This window comes from Danio aesculapii, chromosome 4 (genome assembly GCF_903798145.1).
Source record: "Danio aesculapii chromosome 4, fDanAes4.1, whole genome shotgun sequence".
NCBI classification, from domain to species: domain Eukaryota; kingdom Metazoa; phylum Chordata; class Actinopteri; order Cypriniformes; family Danionidae; genus Danio; species Danio aesculapii.
In genome coordinates this window covers 29,513,312-29,535,338 of record NC_079438.1, presented here as the reverse complement: position 1 = coordinate 29,535,338, position 22,027 = coordinate 29,513,312, and the positions used below count along the sequence as shown (strand labels likewise).

Sequence of the window (22,027 nt, the reverse complement as noted above, 5' to 3'; positions counted from 1 at the left end):
CTTTCTCGTGCGTGCATGTCATGCAGTTAGACAGTTGAGCAACACCTAAATGTTTTCCAGTTGGTGTTTTGACCCCTTTTGAAAACATTTAGGTGTTCCTTATATCAGACAACGGTTATGTGTTTCTTGCTGTAAAGTGTGAAAAAATGGTGATAGCTTTAAAGTTTTATGATAAACTGCTGTGAGCTAAACTGTGTTCAACTTAAACTGTATGACGCACATTTATGAGGAGTCAAATTTCAGTACAACAGCTGACATTAAAATCAGGCTTAAACACAAAATCACTTCATCATGTCCACAAATAAGCATAATTCTTTTAGTATTAAACTTACATGCAGAAGTACAGACGCTCTTGTGCAGCAGGACACAATCTGAGCTCTGACTCGCTTCACTAACTGTGTCGTGTCTTCTTCCTCGGCAAAGAACCAAGCCAACTAATGACAACAAGCCAAGCTTTCGGTTTGGCAGTACATTGGAAAGAAGCCATAGAGTCCATATACTGTATAAGATTACACTGTAAAAATGTATCTTGTAAATTAATGGTAAATTACTGGCAGCAGGGTTTCCAGCAGTGAACCGTAATCCTACACTTTAATACTGAAGAAACAGTTATTACATTTAAGACACGAGAAAGTAAGTCCCAGATTTGGAATAACCTCTAAAGAAAGTTCAAATAATGTGTCTGCATTTATAAAGGAATTTGAATGATTACGGTTACTCACTGTAGTTAAGGTTAAGGTCTGCTAACGTCAAAACAGCAGAAGCCATTACTAATTCACCAACGTCCCTTTACAGCTAGTGTTTGAATGATTCTCAAGCGTAATGTGTAAAGTGATGACAAAACGGCTGGATTTTGCTGACATTTTAAGATTATAAGGTGAACTTGACATGAAATGCCCTCCGTCTACAGAGATATCTCTTTACAGTCTATTACAGTCTACAGTATTTCTCTTTGCAATTGAGATCTCACAAGAATTATCCCCGAAAAAAGCAGCGCAATCACTATCAGACTCCTGTTGTGTTTGCGATAAGGAGGGTGTGTTTGGGAGTGAGGTCTCTGAATAACACTGTTGAGAACCAGGATAGGAAGCAACTGTATTAAAATAGGCACTGTCCTTATAAATAAACTGCATAGTTGCAATCTATACAAAAGACAGAGATCGACTTAGAGTATAACTTAGTAGTTTAATAATGATTTGATTAGCCGTAGTTAAAAAACTACGTTTTAATCTTCTAAGCAAGGGCTTATTATGCGATCCTGGCGCCATCTTATAGATAGACAACGTCAACCGTCTTTGATTAATTGACACCGACATGCTGTCTCTCAGAAATTATAAATATTTTGAAATAGGCACTATCCTTATAAATAAACTGCATAGTTGCAATCTAAACAACTACATTCTCAACTAAAAAAGCCCCAAAAGTACATTATGTTGTCCAACAGCAGGAATATTTCTTTAACTGTAGAGCGTCCTCTGCTTGTATGTTGGCGGAGTATTACACAAAGGTGAAGAGGCCTTGTGTGCTGTTACGGGCAAAATATATCACGGCTCGTGAAAAAATACGGCGCACAGGGTAAATCTGCTCTTTTGGCTTTGTGGCTGTTCCAGACGAAGACAAGGTTTGTTTGAGCCTGGGTCGACCATGGCTCGTTATTATATGTATTATTCTGCTGTAATCTCTCGGCTGTGTGTGTATTTTAAACATGGCGGGTTTTTTGTTTCCATTCTGGCTTGTTGCGTGAGCGAATGACATATCTCTGTAAACCAATAGCATGTCTAGCTCCGCCTTTTGGTACCCTTTCTCATGTTTGGTACCCTTTCGAAAGGGTGCCGAAAAAGTGGTACGGTACGGTTAAGTTCGCTATGCCTTTTGACAGTGGAAACGGCCATAAAAGCATACCAAACCGAACCATACCATACCACTTAGTGGAAATGGGCCATAATAATGTCCTTATGAACAATTCATTTGTATACATACATAATCTAACAAAACAGATATTGAAATAAATGTTAGTTTGACAATCATATTTGTTTTAGCATGTTTTTATTTTTCTGCAGTTGTGTTAACTACCTCTTTATGAACTGCTTAAAATCTGTTTTACAATTCTAGGAATCCTTTTCGAAAACAACACAGACAAGAATTGGCATGAAATTAAATGAGGAAATATTGGCAGAATTAAGAGAAATCAAGGGTATACTTTTGGAAACCGTAACACTTTGAAAAAAGGTAAGTGTGTGAAATATTTCATTTGAATAAGTGATTCAAATGCAAAAAATTATTTTGTTCTTGGGGTACCCCATTAATTTGTATCAGACCACATCGCTGACTACTCCCTGGGGCCTCTTAAGATTTGCCTCCAGAGTCGTCCCTGGTGGTACAAGCAAGAAGTTCCTGCTCACAGTCTCATGATGCTGAAGAGAGTAATGACAATGCATAAAGGAAGGTAGTGTCTTGCAGTAACGATCAGAATGCCTTTTCACTAGGGCTGCAAGATTTGTTCAAAAGTTGTATCTTATATGATTCAGTGTTACAACATGATTTTGTGAGACTGATAACATGGAAAAACTTTATAGAAAACCTGAATTCCCATCATTTAAACAATATATAAATATAATCAAATTAGGGGTGGGAAATAAGGACCAAAGATAAGGTTATATTTTTAAAGCAAGCTATTTTTAAAACTTTATAAAAAAGAATTCTGCTCACACATCAATCAAAATTGCATTGAGAGACAAAAACAAAGTTAAAGGATGGTTAACCTAAAAAATGAAAATGTGCTCACATTTTCTCACCCTCTATTAATTTCAACCCTTAATGAGCTTCTTTTTTTCAGCTGAATACAAAAAAAAAGAGCATATGATCATACTTTTATAGAAGTAAAAAATACTGGAGAAGTTATTGGTTACAAGGGAACTTTTCAGTCACTGAGTCACTATGGTTACTTCTGATGTTGAGGAAGTGCATTTATTTTGAACTTGATCAAACTGACTGGAATTACCTGTGCATTCAATCCATATAATATATATAAATAATATAATACATAACAAATTAGGGCAACGCGGGCGCAGTAGGTAGTGCTATCACTTCACAGTAAAAAAGTCGCTGGTTCGAGCCTCGACTGGGTCAGTTGGCATTTCTGTGTGGAGTTTGCGTGTTCACATGGGTTTCCTCTTGGTCCTCCGGTTTCCCCAACAAGTCCAAAAACGTGGTATAGGTGAATTGGGTAAGCTAAAAAAATGATAGGTTGCAGCTAGAAGGGCATCCGCTGTGTAAAAAGGGACTAAACCGAAAATAAAATGAATGAATGAAATATTATATTAATTTCTTATATTGGACACATTCCAGCCAATCAGAATCAATAATTTCAACAGACCATGGAATTTATTATTTCATGCAATAAACAGAAATTCCATATTTTTCATTTAATGGTTATACATTTTTGTTGTTCTTGATCGTAGAATTAGATAAAATGGGATAAAGTAACTCCAGGTGGTTGTTTTCGCAGAATGAAGCCGATCAGTCTTATAAAACAGTGCATCACAAGTCTGTTGGGCATTATTCTGCGATAACAACTGCCTGTATGTGATTTATACCTTACATAAAGATTGTGTATAACATAGTGCCTATTAATTTTGTTGGTTCCTTTTACTATTGAAGCAGCTCATAATGTTTAAACAATTTCTTGTTATTTTGATCACTATTTTTAGGTGAGAATTGGCCCCATACTTAATCACAGGTGAACAGTTTGCCCATGTGAATTGGACTGACCCCAAAATGGCCACAAAAGATCTCTTAGTAGCCGTGTTTGGAAGGAACACCCTTGGTACACACTGCTGCACTGGCAAATGTTCAAATGCCTTCAGAGACAAAGCAGCTAAGCCACGACTGGACTCCAAATAAGTCTCTGACATCATCGGTAAGTTTTTTTTCCTAAAAATATTTTGAAATATTGTCATATTTTAAGATATTAAAACAAAAATATACAAATATAATTATATAATTACACTCAGGACTTTGCTATCTACTTTAAAAACTATGTCAGGCTTGAGATTTAGCATTAAAATTAAATTGTCAAGTATTAGTCACTTGGCAGATAAAAAAAATAAATGAGAAATTAAAATAAAATAAGTCTGCATAAACGTATTAATTAAGTATTAATTATGGTCAGACATTTATACATTTATAAATCTAAATCAGTGTGTTATGGAGTCAAGTTTAATTTTTGCTTTATGAGTTATTAGTTTTGTTAAACAGTTTATAGTCATCTCTTAAATCAAATATAAAGTTAACATTTTTAAACAACCCGTGGCTGGTTTGGGTACTGCTGAGTGCTGTGGCTGGAGGGGGGGGGGGGGGGTCTTTTGCTCTCAGATGTGGTTTGGGTCTAAATATGTTTCTTTTTCTTATCTCTGACAGTTTACATCAAAATAATAGAATGTTGAAGCCAGCCAAATAAGGAAGCCCATCTCCCAAAATGCGCTGATTAAGTGCAAAATGACAAAAAGACCACAATTTTGTGTAATTTTTTAGAACTTTGTGTGTGAATATTTTTTATCTGCTCATATAATGAAAACTGAATTCAAATTGAACAATGTTGAAACAACAGGACATAATTTTGTTGCCCTTTTTAAATCAATATTTTCAGAGGTTTGTGCACTAATGCTGTTCTCTAATATAGGTTGCACAAAAATTAAGGTGTCAAGGTGACTTTTCATAAGACAGTCACAGATACAAAAGAAAAGTGTACATTTAGGATTGATTCCATTAAAATCCCATATACTTGTCATATAAGTCGTATTAGACAATCTGATGGATTCCTTTAGGTTTTAAGGTTCCAAAAACAAATTGGAATTCTAAATGGAATCCTATACAGAAATCCTATTGGAATTTCTAACATATTTTGGAACCTTTCCTAAAGGATTCCAATAGGATTTCTTTATAGGATTCCATTGAGAATTCCAGTTGGAATTTCCACGTGGGGTGCGTGCGTACAATTCTGAACAGTATCCCAAGCATAAACGTCAGACATACACTAGACTGTTTAGAGCTGACTCCAGACCTGTGAAACGGATCCACAATCAAATAGAACACACACACTTAAATATAATCTGTTTCTTATCCGAGGCTGAGTGCAGTCTCAGCCGTCTTTATCAAAACTGGTTAAAAACCGGTATAATCTACATTCAGGCTGTTTTATCCTTACTACACAAAGTCTATCTTGAATAAAAAGTAGAATCACCTTAAAAGAATTAACCGTAAAAACAGCAAAATCCCTTAAGACATTTTAGATAGTATTAACTCTTAGAAATAACAATGGAGACAGTTGCTTTCGGTCCTCAGCCCTCAGCTCCACTCAAGGTCTCCGTGACCACTGACCTAGTTTGGTGGCTCCTGAAAAAGTTATAAAGAGACAGGCAAACGCACTGAACGTTCTTATATTAAGCAATGTGTTAACTTATTCAATTAAAATCAATTCAAAGTTAATTACTCATTCAAATAATCAAATAATTATATGAAAAAAATGAGAAACAAGATGTGAGGAAAGGATAAACGTTGATTCATGCTGAGATGGATAGGAAGGTAGAAATCCGAATCCTCCATGCTCTACAAAAGTTGTCTTACACGCCCAAACAGGGACTTGAACCCAGGAATGACAGATGAAAAGTCTGACGCTCTACCGACTGAGTTATCCGGGATCACTGGGGCATTAGCTTAGATTTAGGCGCTTGTGACGTGTCAGAGTAGCAGCGTGCACTGAAAAGTGGGCTGTACAGAACAGGTGGCAAGAGGCGGGTGTGATGCCAATGTCACCTTAAGGAATCCTGCCGTGACCCTGATTCGAAGCGGGGTTGCTGCGGCCACAATGCAGAGTACTAACCACAATCCGTTCACGGCGAGTTACCGGACAGCCGTTGTGGCCCCTGTGTGGCATGTTTCTCCCTCTGATTTGCCCCTTTCGGTTCAGTGAGCACACGCTGTTGTTTTTCTCTTGCTACCAGCATGACGCTTTTCCCAAGTAACGCTGGAATTGCAAACATTTGATGACTGTTGCAAGTTTAAAAAGGAAGAGGACGAGCACGTGGTCTGCAGGACTCGAACCAGCGCGAGAAGACCCCAATGGATTTCTAATGCACCACCTTAACCACTCGGCCGCAACTACAAGACTGCCTGTGCTCTCCATGTCATCATGCCTAGTACACGTGTTGTGCATCCAGATGAAACTTTCAGCAAGCAATAGCTCACTGGCAAAAGCTGTGGCTCCACAAGAAGAGCCTTACACGCCCAAGCAGGGACTTGAACCCTGGACCCTCAGATTAAAAGTCTGATGCTCTACCGACTGAGCTATCCGGGCTCCATGGCAGTGCTTTGCTAGTAGGCAAGGTTTAGGGTTGTGGTCGGCGCAGACCTTTACGGTACACAAAAGTTTAACGTGAGGTGGGGTTTGGACTTGTGGTTGGTGTAGATGTTGCTAAAACACAACAGGTTACTGTGAGGTTGGGTTTATGGTTGTTGTAGGTGTAGACGTCAGTAAAACACAGTAGTTTGGATCATGTCGGAGACATTAAAAAGATCAATGACAACTGCAGAAGGTCTTTCTGTTGTTGTGGCAATAAATGGAGACTTAACCATTGAAACGATTCCTTCCATGCCTTAGAAGCGTGACTTGATCAATGCTTACCTACACAGCATGCTGGCATCAAAGGTCCCGTTGCTCATTTCGAATCCAAGTCTTCTACACTTTAGGAAACGTAAACATTCAGGACGTGCCATTAGCACAGCCTGCACTAAAAGGAGGCAGGAGATTACGGGTGGCATCACAGAGTGCAACGCCAATGCCACCTTGAAAAGCCTGCCATGACCCGGATTCGAACCGGGGTTGCTGCGGCCACAACGCAGAGTACGAACCACTATACGATCACGGCGAGCTACGGGACAGCCACTGCAGCCTCGCTCTCTGTCATACGTCTTTGAAAATGGAGGGCCCCCAGGGCAGTCAGTAGTCGCGCGCTGCGGTTTTATTTTTGTTGCTTTTCCCTACCAGCACATCCCTTTTGCGAAGAAACACTGGGGTTGCAAACAATCAAGGAAAGTCGCAAACTAAATCCTGCGCGCAGCCTGGACGTAGTCGGCAGGATTCGAACTTGCGGGGGAGACCCCAATGGATTTCTAGTCCATCGCCTTTACCACTCAGCCACGACTACGAAGCTTGACCTTTCCATTGTGCTCTTGCCTGGCGCATTGGTCGTGCTGCCCGATGACATGTAGAGCAAGCAAGAGCTCACCAGCAATAGATGTCGCTTGTAGGGATGGTATGCAGTTTAACCCAAAGAATGACCAGTCTGTCAGACAAGAAGAGCCGGAGTCAGAGATTTAAATAAATAAATAAATAAAGTTTACTGAAGATAGTTTGCAGTTACATCAGCAGAAGCCAGCTTCAACACTCACCATGAGTTCCTAGGGCGCTCTGCTTACAATCACAAATCAATAACAATTTTACTCTCACATAAGGTCATTAACTGCGTCACGCATATAGGTGTTCTAACCTGATTGGATAAAACACAGATAGACTAGGAAAATTTCCACGTGGGATGCGTGCGTACAATTCTGAACAGTATCTCAAGCATAAACGTCAGACATCCACTAGACTGTTTAGAGCTGACTCCAGATCTGTGAAACGGATCCACAATCAAATAGAACACACACACTTAAAGTATAATCTGTTTCTTATCCGAGGCTAAGTGTAGTCTCAGCCGTCTTTATCAAAACTTGTTAAAAACCAGTATAATCTACATTCAGGCAGTTATATCCTTACCGGCTGACAACACTTTCTCATCACAGCACAGACCTGCGTCCTCTTAAAAAAAACAGATGCAGTCGTCCTCCAGGAAACGGCGTTTCAGAGCTGTGCCATGCCACTGCTGAGCTGCACCGTGAAAGACATTGAAGTCATTAGGTGTTACCAAAGCCATGGTCCAAAAGCATGGCCAAAAGCACATTTCGCCTGGGCCTTTTGGAACTGTGCTAGCATCAGTCTTGAAAAGAGCTGTGCATAAAGCAACTCTCCAGAAGCAGATGGAGTGGGGAAAATGTGCCACAAAGGGACAGCCAAAAAGGACTGGGTGACTTGGAAAAAAAACTATCAAATCCCAATCTTGATGAGCCGTACAAGATGTTGCTGTCGATTTATTGAACGTTTCTCTAGGCAACATCAGAGTGTAGGGACTACAAAAAAAGCTAAATTGCGACTAGTCGCTGGACTTGAATTATTTAATATGGGATTAAACACGCAGGCCCGCAACCAAACAACGCAAAAGCCACAGTTCCTCTCACAGAGAGAAAAAGCAAAAGCAGCTGGCTGTTCCGTAGTCGGCAGGGTTCGAACCTGCGCGGGGAGACCCCAATGGATTTCAAGTCCATCGCCTTAACCTCTCGGCCACGACTACGCATGGTGACAGCCCGTTGACTTTTTCTGCTGAATTTGGGCAACATTGAACGCAGCACAGTTGGGGCATAAATGGCCTGATGTTGTAAAAAGCGGCACAAGCATGCTTGCAGTTAACAGGAACACGCTGCCGTGACCCAGATTCGAACCAGGGTTGCTGCGGCCACAACGCAGAGTGCTGACCACTATACGATCACGGCACACCGCTTGCTCACTGATAAGCTCTGCAGCTACCTGGACACTAAGGGACACTGTTTGTTTGCGAGATTCAGAGGAGGACAGCATTTCCGTTAGCGGGGAATGAGCAAAATAAGCAAGTGGACTTTGTGGAAATACCAACCGACATAGTCGGCAGGGTTCGAACCTGCGCGGGGAGACCCCAATGGATTTCGAGTCCATCGCCTTAACCTCTCGGCCACAACTACGCATGGTGGCAGCCTGTTGACTTTTTTTGCTGAATTTGGGCAACAGTGAACGCAGCACAGTTGGGGCATAAATGGCCTGAGGTTGTAAAAAGCGGCACAAGCATGGCTCGCAGTTAACAGGAACACGCTGCCGTGACCCGGATTCGAACCGGGTTGCTGCGGCCACAACGCAGAGTACTGACCACTATACGATCACGGCACACCGCTCGCTCACCGATAAGCTCTGCAGCTACCTGGACACTAAGGGACACTGGTTTGTTTGCGAGATTCAGAGGAGGACGGCATTTCCGTTAGGGGGGCAATGAGCAAAATAAGCAAGCGGACTTTGTGGAAATACCAACCGACATAGTCGGCAGGGTTCGAACCTGCGCGGGGAGACCCCAATAGATTTCGAGTCCATCGCCTTAACCTCTCGGCCACAACTACACCTGGCCTTGACTTGTCTGCTCTGTTGGCCAGATGTGGGCAACACTAGATACAGCAGAGGTTGGGGTGAGAAATCCAGCCATGGCCTGAGGTGACGAAAACTCAGCCCAGCATGGATTGCCGTTATTAGGTACGTGCTGCTGTGACCAGGATTCAAACTGGGATTTCTCTGGCCACAACACAGAGTACTGATCACTGTACAGTCGCGGCAAACCACTGTCGCTCACCCACAGCTGCCTGGTCTCTAAGTGACAGGGGCTTGTTTGTGAGTTGCAGAGGAGGATTGCAATTACGTATAGGAGGCTTGAAAGAAAAGAGAACAACAACATAAGTGGACGTGCAAAACAACGAAGTCAGCAGGATTCGAACTTGCGCGGGGAAACCCCAATGGATTTCTAGTCCATCGCCTTAACCACTCGGCCATGACTACAGACATCTGCTTTCTCTCTCCTACTGAGGTGGCAACCAAGCACAGGGTCAACAGGGGTAGAGGAAGGTGCACTAGCTCTTGTACAACTTTTCCGTACAATCTCTGAGAAGCAGGGACAGCATAGCTCTCTAATCTAACACACTCAGCTAACTTCATGGGCACTCTTTCCACACAAGCTGATGATCTGAATTCAGAGCAAAAGCCACAGTTCCTCTCACAGAGAAAAAGCAAAAGCAGCTGGCTATTCCGTAGTCGGCAGGGTTCGAACCTGCGCGGGGAGACCCCAATGGATTTCAAGTCCATCGCCTTAACCTCTCGGCCACGACTACGCATGGTGGCAGCCCGTTGACTTTTTCTGCTGAATTTGGGCAACAGTGAACGCAGCACAGTTGGGCATAAATGGCCTGAGGTTGTAAAAAGCGGCACAAGCATTGCTCGCAGTTAACAGGAACACGCTGCCGTGACCCGGATTCGAACCAGGGTTGCTGCGGCCACAACGCAGAGTACTGACCACTATACGACCACGGCACACCGCTTGCTCACCGATAAGCTCTGCAGCTACCTGGACACTAAGGGACACTGGTTTGTTTGCGAGATTCAGAGGAGGACAGCATTTCCGTTAGGGGGCAATGAGCAAAATAAGCAATGGACTTTGTGGAAATACCAACCGACGTAGTCGGCAGGGTTCGAACCTGCGCGGGGAGACCCCAATGGATTTCGAGTCCATCGCCTTAACCTCTCGGCACAACTACACCTGGCCTTGACTTGTCTGCTCTGTTGGCCGGATGTGGGCAACAGTAGATACAGCAGAGGTTGGGGTGAGAAATCCAGCCATGGCCTGAGGTGACGAAAACTCAGCCCAGCATGGCTTTCCGTTAATAGGTACGTGCTGCTGTGACGGGATTCAAACTGGGATTTCTCTGGCCACAACACAGAGTACGGATCACTGTACAGTCGCGGCAAACCACTGTCGCTCACCCACAGCTGCCTGGTCTCTAAGTGACAGGGGCTTGTTTGTGAGTTGCAGAGGAGGATTGCAATTACGTATAGGAGGCTTGAAAGAAAAGAACAACAACATAAGTGGACGTGCAAAACAACGTAGTCGGCAGGATTCGAACCTGCGCGGGGAAACCCCAATGGATTTCTAGTCCAGCCTTAACCACTCGGCCACGACTGCAGACATCTGCTTCTCTCTCCTACTGAGGTGGCAGCCAAGCACGGGTCAACAGGGGTAGAGGAAGGTGCACTAGCTCTTGTACAACTTTTCCGTACAATCTCTGGGAAGCAGGGACAGCATAGCTCTCTAATCTAACACACTCAGCTAACTTCATGGGCACTCTTTCCACAAGCTGATGCTCTGAATTCAGAGCAAAAGCCACAGTTCCTCTCACAGAGAGAAAAAGCAAAAGCAGCTGGCTATTCCGTAGTCGGCAGGGTTCGAACCTGCGCGGGGAGACCTCAATGGATTTCGAGTCCATCGCCTAACCTCTCGGCCACGACTACGCATGGTGGCAGCCCGTTGACTTTTTCTGCTGAATTTGGGCAACATTGAACGCAGCACAGTTGGGGCATAAATGGCCTTAGGTTGTAAAAAGCGGCACAAGCATTGCTCGCAGTTAACAGGAATACGCTGCCGTGACCCAGATTCGAACCGGGGTTGCTGCGGCCACTACGCAGAGTTCTGACCACTATACGATCACGGCACACCGCTCGCTCACCGATAAGCTCTGCAGCTACCTGGACACTAAGGGACACTGGTTGTGACCGGGATTCAAACTGGGATTTCTCTGGCCACAACACAGAGTACGGATCACTGTACGGTCGCGGCAAACCACTGTCACTCACCCACAGCTACCTGGTCACTAAGTGCCAGGGGCTTGTTTGTGAGATGCAGAGGAGGATTGCAATTACGTATAGGAGGCTTGAAAGAAAAGAGAACAACAACATAAGTGGACGTGCAAAAACACCGTAGCCGGCAGGATTCGAACCTGCGCGGGGAAACCCCAATGGATTTCTAGTCCATCGCCTTAACCACTCGGCCACGACTACAGACGTCTGCTTTCTCTCTCCTGCTGAGGTGGCAACCAAGCACAGGGTCAACAGGGGTAGAGTAAGGTGCACTAGCTATTGTGCAACTTTTCCGTACAATCTCTGGGAAGTAGGGACAGCATAACTCTCTAACACACTCACTCATGGGCACTCTTTCCACACAAGCTGATGATCTGAATTCAGAGCAACATGCTCTCGCAGGCCACACCACAATAGACAGCCACCAAGTGATATGAAAAGAACAACGAGGTCTCTGACAACTGACAGGCATAAATGGCCTGAGGTTGTAAAAGCGGCACAAGCATTGCTTGAAAGCATTAGTTGAAAGCCACGGGGTACTTGAAGTCAAGATCTCCATTACCAAAGCTTAGCGGAACCATGTAGGTTTGTAACGTGACAGTGAGATTCAAGCAAGATTGGATCAATCTTATTTGAAGTGTGCAGCAAGTCTGAGAATTCGAAACTAACTATTGTCCTCAGATCATCAGCCTAAGTTTTGAGAAAACCAGTCCGAACTGTTTCACACAACTTAAATATAACCCAACATAGACAACCCAGTTGGGACTTGAACCCACAATCCCCAGCTTCGAAGGCTGATGCCTTATCCATTAGGCCACTGGGTCAAGACTAATCTTTGTCATATCTGATGTATGCTCAGGAGTTCTTGTAACTCAGAAAAACAGTACTTTAGGATCCCTATGCCATATTGCATTCAGACGATCTGATGTGTACACCTAATGACAAAACAGCTTCTCTGAGGAGTTTTCCATTGTCATGTCTTTTTGACCAAAAGGGTATGAACCTAGCTTTTTAAAGGTAACACTGGATTGTCTTGCACAGTCAACTTAAAAGGAACTGCATCAAAGACAACCCAGTTGGTACTTTAAACCCACAATCCCCAGCTTCGAGGCTGGGTGCCTAATCCATTAGGCCACTGGACTGTTTTATACTTACTGTGAACTGTAATATGCCTCCAGGGAGTTGCTGACATACGTAACAAATACATGGAAGAGCCAGTTCTGTCCTTTTCTTCTTTCACTTACCATAGAACAAGGTGGTGTTCGCTAATACACTGTTCCTGTTCATCTCTATTCAAAAGTAGTATTGCCATTAAAACTAGATTTGATCCATAATGCAAATGCCATTAACACATGACTAATCAACATTATATTACTAGCATTCGTTGTTATTGTTACAACTTAAAAGTTTACAGCTGACTTGCTAGCTAGCTAACCCATTGCAATATTGCATGTTCCACTATTGCACAGTGCTGCAATTTGGTAACTCAGACATTTGATAGATTTAGAAAAAAAATAATTTTTTAAAATGAATTTGAGTTGTGAATATGTCATCATGACGTACTGGAGGTGATGATTCAGATTTATTTGTGGATCTGACATAATTTTATCCTTTGTTTTTATTGACGTTTACATTTGCATCAGCAACTCCTCACAATAAACGCCAGGCTGTCAGAAATCACGCTACAGAACAACACAGCATGACGGACTTAACCAAAGCACATCATTGGCTACACTTCGGTCTTCTCTTTCCCAACAACAAAAAATAATGTTGGTCTTAAAGAAACAGTGACAGGGAAATGAACATAAACATCATGTTGCCATATGTTAACACCAGACAGTAGAGGGTTAAAATAAAATGACTATAAATGAGACTGAGATTATTGTCATTTGTATATTTATTTAATTATTTATTTGTTTGCATTGCCAAAGGTAATACATTTTTGATGAATAACTATATCATTTGCAGGCAGTGCAAGAAGTCATGTGGACGAATTAGGAAAAGTTTAAGGACAAAGTCTATATTTTCCCATTCCCATGCAAGCCTTTTCAGTTGGATGTAGTATTCACAGGCAAGTTTATATTCTCTGTGATCTCCAGTAGCCCGTCCTCTAGTATTCTGCAGACATTTTTCCATTCTGTGTTTTTACAGTAATACAACATTGCATTATTCAGATTTTCACAAGGTCTCCATATGTGACAAGTGGATATGATGTTAGATGCAATCTCATATAGTAGTGCAACTCTGTCTGAGATGTCCACAAAACTGCAAAGTGTATGTGTGAGAAGCATGAGGAGATTAAGGAAGAAAAAAGGACAACGAATTGGTGGGATCAACATATGTGTACACATTGATGAAAGCAAGTTCAGTCACAGACGAAAAAGTAAGCCATGACCTCAGATTTTTAACTGAAACCATTGTGTGTGTGTATATATATATATGGTGCTAGGCGGTTGCTAAGGTGTTGCTAGGTGGTTGCTAAGGTGTTGCTAGGCGGTTGCTAAGGTGGTTGCTAAGGTGTTGCTAGGTGGTTGCTAAGGTGTTGCTAGGTGGTTGCTAGGCGGTTGCTAAGGTGTTGCTAGGTGGTTGCTAGGCGGTTGCTAAGGTGTTGCTAGGTGGTGCTAAGGTGTTGCTAGGCGGTTGCTAAGGTGGTTGCTAAGGTGTTGCTAGGTGGTTGCTTGGCGGTTGCTAAGGTGATGCTAGTTGGTTGCTAGGCGGTTGCTAAGGTGTTGCTAGGTGGTTGCTAAGGTGTTGCTAGGCGGTTGCTAAGGTGTTGCTAGGTGGTTGCTAGGCGGTTGCCAAGGTGTTGATAGGTGGTTGCTAGGCGGTTGCTAAGGTGTTGCTAGGTGGTTGCTAAGGTGTGCTAGGTGGTTGCTAGGCGGTTGCTAAGGTGGTTGCTAAGGTGTTGCTAGGTGGTTGCTAGGCGGTTGCTAGGTGATGTAGTTGGTTGCTAGGCGGTGCTAAGGTGTTGCGGGGTTGCTAAGGTGTTGCTAGGTGGTTGCTAGGCGGTTGCTAAGGTGTTGCTAGGTGGTTGCTAGGCGGTTGCTAAGGTGTGTTGCTAGGTGGTTGCTAAGGTGTTGCTAGGCGGTGCTAAGGTGGTTGCTAAGGTGTTGCTAGGTGGTTGCTTGGCGGTTGCTAAGGGTGATGCTAGTTGGTTGCTAGGCGGTTGTTAAGGTGTTGCTAGGTGGTTGCTAAGGTGTTGCTAGGTGGTTGTAGGGGTTGCTAAGGTGGTTGCTAAGGTGTTGTTAGGTGGTTGCTTGGCGGTTGCTAAGGTGATGCTAGTTGGTTGCTAGGCGGTTGCTAAGGTGTTGCTAGGCGGTTGCTAGGTGGTTGCTAAGGTGTTGCTAGGTGGTTGCTAAGGTGTTGCTAGGCGGTTGCTAAGGTAGTTGCTAAGGTGTTGCTAGGTGGTTGCTAGGCGGTTGCTAAGGTGTTGCTAGGTGGTTGCTAGGCGGTTGCTAAGGTGTTGCTAGGTGGTTGCTAAGGTGTTGCTAGGCGGTTGCTAAGGTGGTTGCTAAGGTGTTGCTAGGTGGTTGCTAGGCGGTTGCTAAGGTGATGCTAGTTGGTTGCTAGGCGGTTGCTAAGGTGTTGCTAGGTGGTTGCTAAGGTGTTGCTAGGCGGTTGCTAAGGTGTTGCTAGGTGGTTGCTAGGCGGTTGCCAAGGTGGTGCTAGGCGGTTGCTAAGGTGTTGCTAGGTGGTTGCTAAGGTGTTGCTAGGTGGTTGCTAGTGGTTGCTAAGGTGGTTGCTAAGGTGTTGCTAGGTGGTTGCTTGGCGGTTGCTAAGGTGATGCTAGTTGGTTGCTAGGCGGTTGCTAAGGTGTTGCTAGGGGGTTGCTAAGGTGTTGCTAGGTGGTTGCTAGGCAGTTGCTAAGGTGTTGCTAGTTGGTGCTAGGCGGTTGCTAAGGTGTTGCTAGGTGGTTGCTAAGGTGTGGCTAGGCGGTTGCTAAGGTGTTGCTAGGTGGTTGCTAGGCGGTTGCTAAGGTGTTGCTAGGTGGTTGCTAAGGTGGTTGCTAAGGTGTTGCTAGGTGGTTGCTTGGCGGTTGCTAAGGTGATGCTAGTTGGTTGCTAGGCGGTTGCTAAGGTGTTGCTAGGTGGTTGCTAGGCGGTTGCTAAGGTGTTGCTAGGTGGTTGCTAAGGTGTTGCTAGGCGGTTACTAAGGTAGTAAGGTAGTGCTAAGGTGTTGCTAGGTGGTTGCTAGGCGGTTGCTAAGGTGTTGCTAGGTGGTTGCTAGGCGGTTGCTAAGGTGTTGCTAGGTGGTTGCTAAGGTGTTGCTAGGCGGTTGCTAAGGTGGTTGCTAAGGTGTTGCTAGGTGGTTGCTTGGCGGTTGCTAAGGTGTTGCTAGGTGGTTGCTAGGCGGTTGCTAAGGTGTTGCTAGGTGGTTGCTAAGGTGTTGCTAGGCGGTTGCTAAGGTGTTGCTAGGTGGTTGCTAGGCGGTTGCTAAGGTGTTGCTAGGTGGTTGCTAAGGTGTTGCTAGGTGGTTGCTAAGGTGTTGCTAGGTGGTTGCTAAGGTGTTGCTAGGTGGTTGCTAGGCGGTTGCTAAGGTGGTTGCTAAGGTGTTGCTAGGTGGTTGCTAGGCGGTTGCTAAGGTGTTGCTAGGTGGTTGCTAGGCGGTTGCTAAGGTGTTGATAGGTGGTTGCTTGGCGGTTGCTAAGGTGTTGCTAGGTGGTTGCTAGGCGGTTGCTAAGGTGTTGCTAGGTGGTTTGCTAAGGTGTTGCTAGGTGGTTGCTAGGCAGTTGCTAAGGTGTTGCTAGTGGTTGCTAGGCGGTTGCTAAGGTGTTGCTAGGTGGTTGCTAAGGTGTTGCTAGGCGGTTGCTAAGGTGTTGCTAGGTGGTTGCTAGGCGGTTGCTAAGGTGTTGCTAGGTGGTTGCTTGGTGGTTGCTAAGGTGTTGCTAGGTGGTTGCTTGGCGGTTGCTAAGGTGATGCTAGTTGGTTGCTAGGCGGTTGCTAAGGTGTTGCTAAGTGGTTGCTAAGGTGTTGCTAGGTGGTTGCTAGGCGGTTGCTAAGGTGGTTGCTAAGGTGTGTTAGGTGGTGCTTGGCGGTTGCTAAGGTGATGCTAGTTGGTTGCTAGGCGGTTGCTAAGGTGTTGCTAAGTGGTTGCTAAGGTGTTGCTAGGTGGTTGCTAGGCGGTGCTAAGGTGGTTGCTAAGGTGTTGTTAGGTGTTGCTTGGCGGTTGCTAAGGTGATAGTTGGTTGCTAGGCGGTGCTAAGGTGTTGCTAGGCGGTTGCTAGGTGGTGCTAAGGTGTTGCTAGGTGGTTGCTAAGGTGTTGCTAGGCGGTTACTAAGGTAGTTGCTAAGGTGTTGCTAGGTGGTTGCTAGGCGGTTGCTAAGGTGTTGCTAGGTGGTTGCTGGGGGGTTGCTAAGGTGTTGCTAGGTGGTTGCTAAGGTGTTGCTAGGCGGTTGCTAAGGTGGTGCTAAGGTGTTGCTAGGTGGTTGCTTGGCGGTTGCTAAGGTGATGCTAGTTGGTTGCTAGGCGGTTGCTAAGGGTTGCTAGGTGGTTTAAGGTGGTTGCTAGGCGGTTGCTAAGGTGTTGCTAGGTGGTTGCTAGGCGGTTGCTAAGGTGTTGCTAGTTGGTTGCTAGGCGGTTGCTAAGGTGTTGCTAGGTGGTTGCTAAGGTGTTGCTAGGTGGTTGCTAGGCGGTTGCTAAGGTGGTGCTAAGGTGTTGCTAGGTGGTTGCTTGGCGGTTGCTAAGGTGTTGCTAGGTGGTTGCTTGGTGGTTGCTAAGGTGTTGCTAGGTGGTTGCTAAGGTGTTGCTAGGTGGTTGCTAGGCAGTTGCTAAGGTGTTGCTAGTTGGTTGCTAGGCGGTTGCTAAGGTGTTGCTAGGTGGTTGCTAAGGTGTTGCTAGGCGGTTGCTAAGGTGTTGCTAGGTGGTGCTAGGCGGTTGCTAAGGTGTTGCTAGGTGGTTGCTAAGGTGTTGCTAGGTGGTTGCTAGGCGGTTGCTAAGGTGTTGCTAGGTGGTTGCTAGGCGGTTGCTAAGGTGTTGCTAGGTGGTTGCTAAGGTGTTGCTAGGCGGTTGCTAAGGTGGTTGCTAGGTGGTTGCTTGGCGGTTGCTAAGGTGATGCTAGTTGGTTGCTAGGCGGTTGCTAAGGTGTTGCTAGGTGGTTGCTAAGGTGTTGCTAGGCGGTTGCTAAGGTGTTGCTAGGTGGTTGCTAAGGTGTTGCTAGGTGGTTGCTAGGCGGTTGCCAAGGTGTTGCTAGGTGGTTGCTAGGCGGTTGCTAAGGTGTTGCTAGTTGGTTGCTAGGCGGTTGCTAAGGTGTTGCTAGGTGGTTGCTAAGGTGTTGCTAGGTGGTTGCTAGGCGGTTGCTAAGGTGGTTGCTAAGGTGTTGCTAGGTGGTGCTTGGCGGTTGCTAAGGTGTTGCTAGGTGGTTGCTAGGCGGTTGCTAAGGTGTTGCTAGGCGGTTGCTAAGGTGTTGCTAGGTGGTTGCTAAGGTGTTGCTAGGCTGTTGCTAAAGTGTTGCTAGGTGGTTGCTAAGGTGTTGCTAGGTGGTTGCTAGGCGGTTGCTAGGTGGTTGCTAAGGTGTTGCTAGGTGGTTGCTAGGCGGTTGCTAAGGTGTTGCTAGGTGGTTGCTAGGCGGTTGCTAAGGTGTTGCTAGGTGGTTGCTAGGCTGTTGCTAAAGTGTTGCTAGGTGGTTGCTAAGGTGTTGCTAGGTGGTTGCTAGGCGGTTGCTAAGGTGTTGCTAGGTGGTTGCTAAGGTGTTGCTAGGGGGTTGCTAAGGTGTTGCTAGGCGGTTGCTAAGGTGTTGCTAGGTGGTTGCTAGGCGGTTGCTAAGGTGGTTGCTAAGGTGTTGTTAGGTGGTTGCTTGGCGGTTGCTAAGGTGATGCTAGTGGTTGCTAGGCGGTTGCTAAGGTGTTGCTAGGCGGTTGCTAGGTGGTTGCTAAGGTGTTGCTAGGTGGTTGCTAAGGTGGTTGCTAAGGTGTTGCTAGGCGGTTGCTAAGGTGGTTGCTAAGGTGTTGCTAGGTGGTTGCTAGGCGGTTGCTAAGGTGTTGCTAGGTGGTGCTAGGCGGTTGCTAAGGTGTTGCTAGGTGGTTGCTAGGCTGTTGCTAAGGTGTTGCTAGGTGGTTGCTAAGGTGTTGCTAGGTGGTTGCTAGGCGGTTGCTAAGGTGTTGCTAGGTGGTTGCTAAGGTGTTGCTAGGGGGTTGCTAAGGTGTTGCTAGGCGGTTGCTAAGGTGTTGCTAGGTGGTTGCTAGGCGGTTGCTAAGGTGGTTGCTAAGGTGTTGTTAGGTGGTTGCTTGGCGGTTGCTAAGGTGATGCTAGTTGGTTGCTAGGCGGTTGCTAAGGTGTTGCTAGGCGGTTGCTAGGTGGTTGCTAAGGTGTTGCTAGGTGGTTGCTAAGGTGGTTGCTAAGGTGTTGCTAGGTGGTTGCTTGGCGGTTGCTAAGGTGATGCTAGTTGGTTGCTAGGCGGTTGCTAAGGTGTGCTAGGTGGTTGCTAAGGTGTTGCTAGGTGGTTGCTAGGCAGTTGCTAAGGTGGTTGCTAAGGTGTTGTTAGGTGGTTGCTTGGCGGTTGCTAAGGTGATGATAGTTGGTTGCTAGGCGGTTGCTAAGGTGTTGCTAGGCGGTTGCTAGGTGGTTGCTAAGGTGTTGCTAGGTGGTTGCTAAGGTGTTGCTAGGCGGTTGCTAAGGTGGTTGCTAGGCGGTTGCTAGGCGGTTGCTAAGGTGTTGCTAGGTGGTTGCTAGGCGGTTGCTAAGGTGTGCTAGGTGGTTGCTAGGCGGTTGCTAAGGTGTTGCTAGGTGGTTGCTAGGCGGTTGCTAAGGTGTTGCTAGGTGGTTGCTAGGCGGTTGCTAAGGTGTTGCTAGGTGGTTGCTAAGGTGTTGCTAGGCGGTTGCTAAGGTGTTGCTAGGCGGTTGCTAAGGTGTTGCTAGGTGGTTGCTAAGGTGTTGTGCTAGGTGGTTGCTAGGCGGTTGCTAAGGTGGTTGCTAAGGTGTTGCTAGGCGGTTGCTAAGGTGTTGCTAGGCGGTTGCTAAGGTGTTGCTAGCGGTTGCTAAGGTGTTGCTAGGTGGTTGTAGGCGGTTGCTAAGGTGTTGGTAGGCGGTTGCTAGGTGGTTGCCATGCGGTTGCTAAGGTGTTGCTAGGTGGTGCTAGGCGGTTGCTAAGGTGTTGCTAGGCGGTTGCTAAGGTGTTGCTAGGTGGTTGCTAGTCGGTTGCTAAGGTGTTGCTAGGTGGTTGCTAGGCGGTTGCTAAGGTGGTTGCTAGGCGGTTGCTAAGGTGTTGCTAAGTGGTTGCTAAGGTGTTGCTAGGTGGTTGCTAGGCGGTTGCTAAGATGTTGCTAGGCGGTTGCTAAGGTGTTGCTAGGTGGTTGCTAAGGTGTTGCTAGGTGGTTGCTAGGCGGTTGCTAAGATGTTGCTAGGCGGTTGCTAAGGTGTTGCTAGGTGGTTGCTAGGCGGTTGCTAAGGTGTTGCTAGTTGGTTGCTAGGCGGTTGCTAAGGTGTTGCTAGGTGGTTGCTAGGCGGTTGCTAAGGTGTGCTAGGTGGTTGCTAAGGTGTTGCTAGGCGGTTGCTAAGGTGTTGCTAGGTGGTTGCTAGGCGGTTGTTAAGGTGTTGCTAGGCGGTTGCTAAGGTTGCTAGGTGGTTGCTAGGCGGTTGCTAAGGTGGTTGCCAAGGTGTGCTAGTTGGTTGCTAGGCGGTTGCTAGGCGGTTGCTAAGGTGTTGCTAGGTGGTTGCTAGGCGGTTGCTAAGGTGTTGCTAGGTGGTTGCTAGGCGGTTGCTAAGGTGTTGCTAGGTGGTTGCTAGGCGGTTGCTAAGGTGTTGCTAGGTGGTTGCTAGGTGTTGCTAGGTGGTTGCTAAGGTGTTGCTAGGTGGTTGCTAAGGTGTTGCTAGGTGGTTGCTAGGCGGTTGCTAAGGTGGTTGCTAAGGTGTTGCTAGGTGGTTGCTAGGCGGTTGCTAAGGTGTTGCTAGGCGGTGCTAAGGTGTTGCTAGGTGGTTGCTAGGCGGTTGCTAAGGTGGTTGCCAAGGTGTTGCTAGTTGGTTGCTAGGCGGTTGCTAGGCGGTTGCTAAGGTGTTGCTAGGTGGTTGCTAGGCGGTTGCTAAGGGTTGCTAGGTGGTTGCTAGGCGGTTGCTAAGGTGGTTGCCAAGGTGTTGCTAGGTGGTTGCTAGGCGGTTGCTAGGCGGTTGCTAAGGTGTTGCTAGGTGGTTGCTAGGCGGTTGCTAAGGTGTTGCTAGGTGGTTGCTAGGCGGTTGCTAAGGTGTTGCTAGGTGGTTGCTAGGCGGTTGCTAAGGTGTTGCTAGGTGGTTGCTAAGGTGTTGCTAGGCGGTTGCTAAGGTGTTGCTAGGTGGTTGCTAAGGTGTTGCTAGGTGGTTGCTAGGCGGTTGCTAAGGTGGTTGCTAAGGTGTTGCTAGGTGGTTGCTAGGCGGTTGCTAGGCGGTTGCTAAGGTGTTGCTAGGTGGTTGCTAGGCGGTTGCTAAGGTGGTTGCTAAGGTGTTGCTAGGTGGTTGCTAGGCGGTTGCTAGGCGGTTGCTAAGGTGTTGCTAGGTGGTTGCTAGGCGGTTGCTAAGGTGTTGCTAGGCGGTTGCTAAGGTGTTGCTAGGCGGTTGCTAAGGTGTTGCTAGGTGGTTGCTAGGCGGTTGTTAAGGTGTTGCTAGGTGGTTGCTAGGCGGTTGCTCAGTTTTATTAGGCATAATTACCCTAAACTGGGCAATTGAATATAATTTCACTCATTAAATATAAAGTAAATGATAACACATTTATAAATACCAACATAAATACCAACTAATCTCCAATAAAAAATAAAAAATACATTATGTAGCATTAACCTACCACGTACTGCTGAACAGTTTAACTCATCGGTGAACTCATCGGTGATGCATTTTGACCAATAGCTGAGCGATGTTAAACTCACTGTTGAATAGAAATCACGTTGACCGATGTATATTCTCATTTAGTTGTCTCGACCCTCTTTACAGACGCTTTTCATGAACAAAACAAAAATAAAAAAATAAAAAACTGTTATAATAGACGTAAACCAGGTATAAAATATTGCGCTGACATCTTTTGGTAATTATACGACGCTTTGAACGTCTCCGTATGACGCCTGAGGCAACCCATTGAAAGCAATGGAATTCCTTCTGCGTCGGTTTAGAAAAACTAGTACACTATGTGTCAATAATAAATAAAAAAACTGCGTCTGGTACCCTGTGTCAACAATAATAATTAAAATACTGCGTCTGGTACCCTGTGTCAACAATAATAATTAAAATACTGCGTCTGGTACCCTGTGTCAACAATAATAATCAAAATACTGCGTCTGGTACCCTAGGCTATAATAATAATCGTAATACTGCGTCTGGTACCCTGTGGCTGTAAATAATCATAATACTGTGTCTGGTACCCTGTGGCTGTAATAATAATCAAAATACTGCGTCTGGTACCCAGCTGTGGCTGTAATAATAATCAAAATACTGCGTCTGGTACCCTGTGGCTATAATAATATTAATAAAAATGTTTTTTAAAAAGCGCAGCATCAG

General features: G+C 45.7%; 1 protein-coding gene and 9 non-coding genes across 10 annotated transcripts in view; 1 reads left to right on the top strand and 9 right to left on the bottom strand.

The window, feature by feature from the left end:
• LOC130222842 (gastrula zinc finger protein XlCGF57.1-like) overlaps window positions 1-22,027 on the top strand; it is a 217,597-nt gene that overhangs the window by 13,580 nt on the left and 181,990 nt on the right. The gene's annotated exons all lie outside the window — the stretch shown is intronic.
• On the bottom strand, window positions 6,283-6,355 carry trnak-uuu (transfer RNA lysine (anticodon UUU)). The gene has a single exon. It is a non-coding gene; the product is annotated as a tRNA-Lys (tRNA).
• trnas-uga (transfer RNA serine (anticodon UGA)) lies at window positions 8,366-8,447 on the bottom strand. The gene has a single exon. It is a non-coding gene; the product is annotated as a tRNA-Ser (tRNA).
• trnas-cga (transfer RNA serine (anticodon CGA)) lies at window positions 8,790-8,871 on the bottom strand. Its single transcript has one exon. It is a non-coding gene; the product is annotated as a tRNA-Ser (tRNA).
• trnas-cga (transfer RNA serine (anticodon CGA)) lies at window positions 9,216-9,297 on the bottom strand. Its single transcript has one exon. It is a non-coding gene; the product is annotated as a tRNA-Ser (tRNA).
• trnas-uga (transfer RNA serine (anticodon UGA)) lies at window positions 9,975-10,056 on the bottom strand. The gene has a single exon. It is a non-coding gene; the product is annotated as a tRNA-Ser (tRNA).
• On the bottom strand, window positions 10,184-10,255 carry trnah-gug (transfer RNA histidin (anticodon GUG)). The gene has a single exon. It is a non-coding gene; the product is annotated as a tRNA-His (tRNA).
• Window positions 10,399-10,479, bottom strand: trnas-cga (transfer RNA serine (anticodon CGA)). The gene has a single exon. It is a non-coding gene; the product is annotated as a tRNA-Ser (tRNA).
• trnas-cga (transfer RNA serine (anticodon CGA)) lies at window positions 11,150-11,230 on the bottom strand. The gene has a single exon. It is a non-coding gene; the product is annotated as a tRNA-Ser (tRNA).
• Window positions 11,695-11,776, bottom strand: trnas-aga (transfer RNA serine (anticodon AGA)). Its single transcript has one exon. It is a non-coding gene; the product is annotated as a tRNA-Ser (tRNA).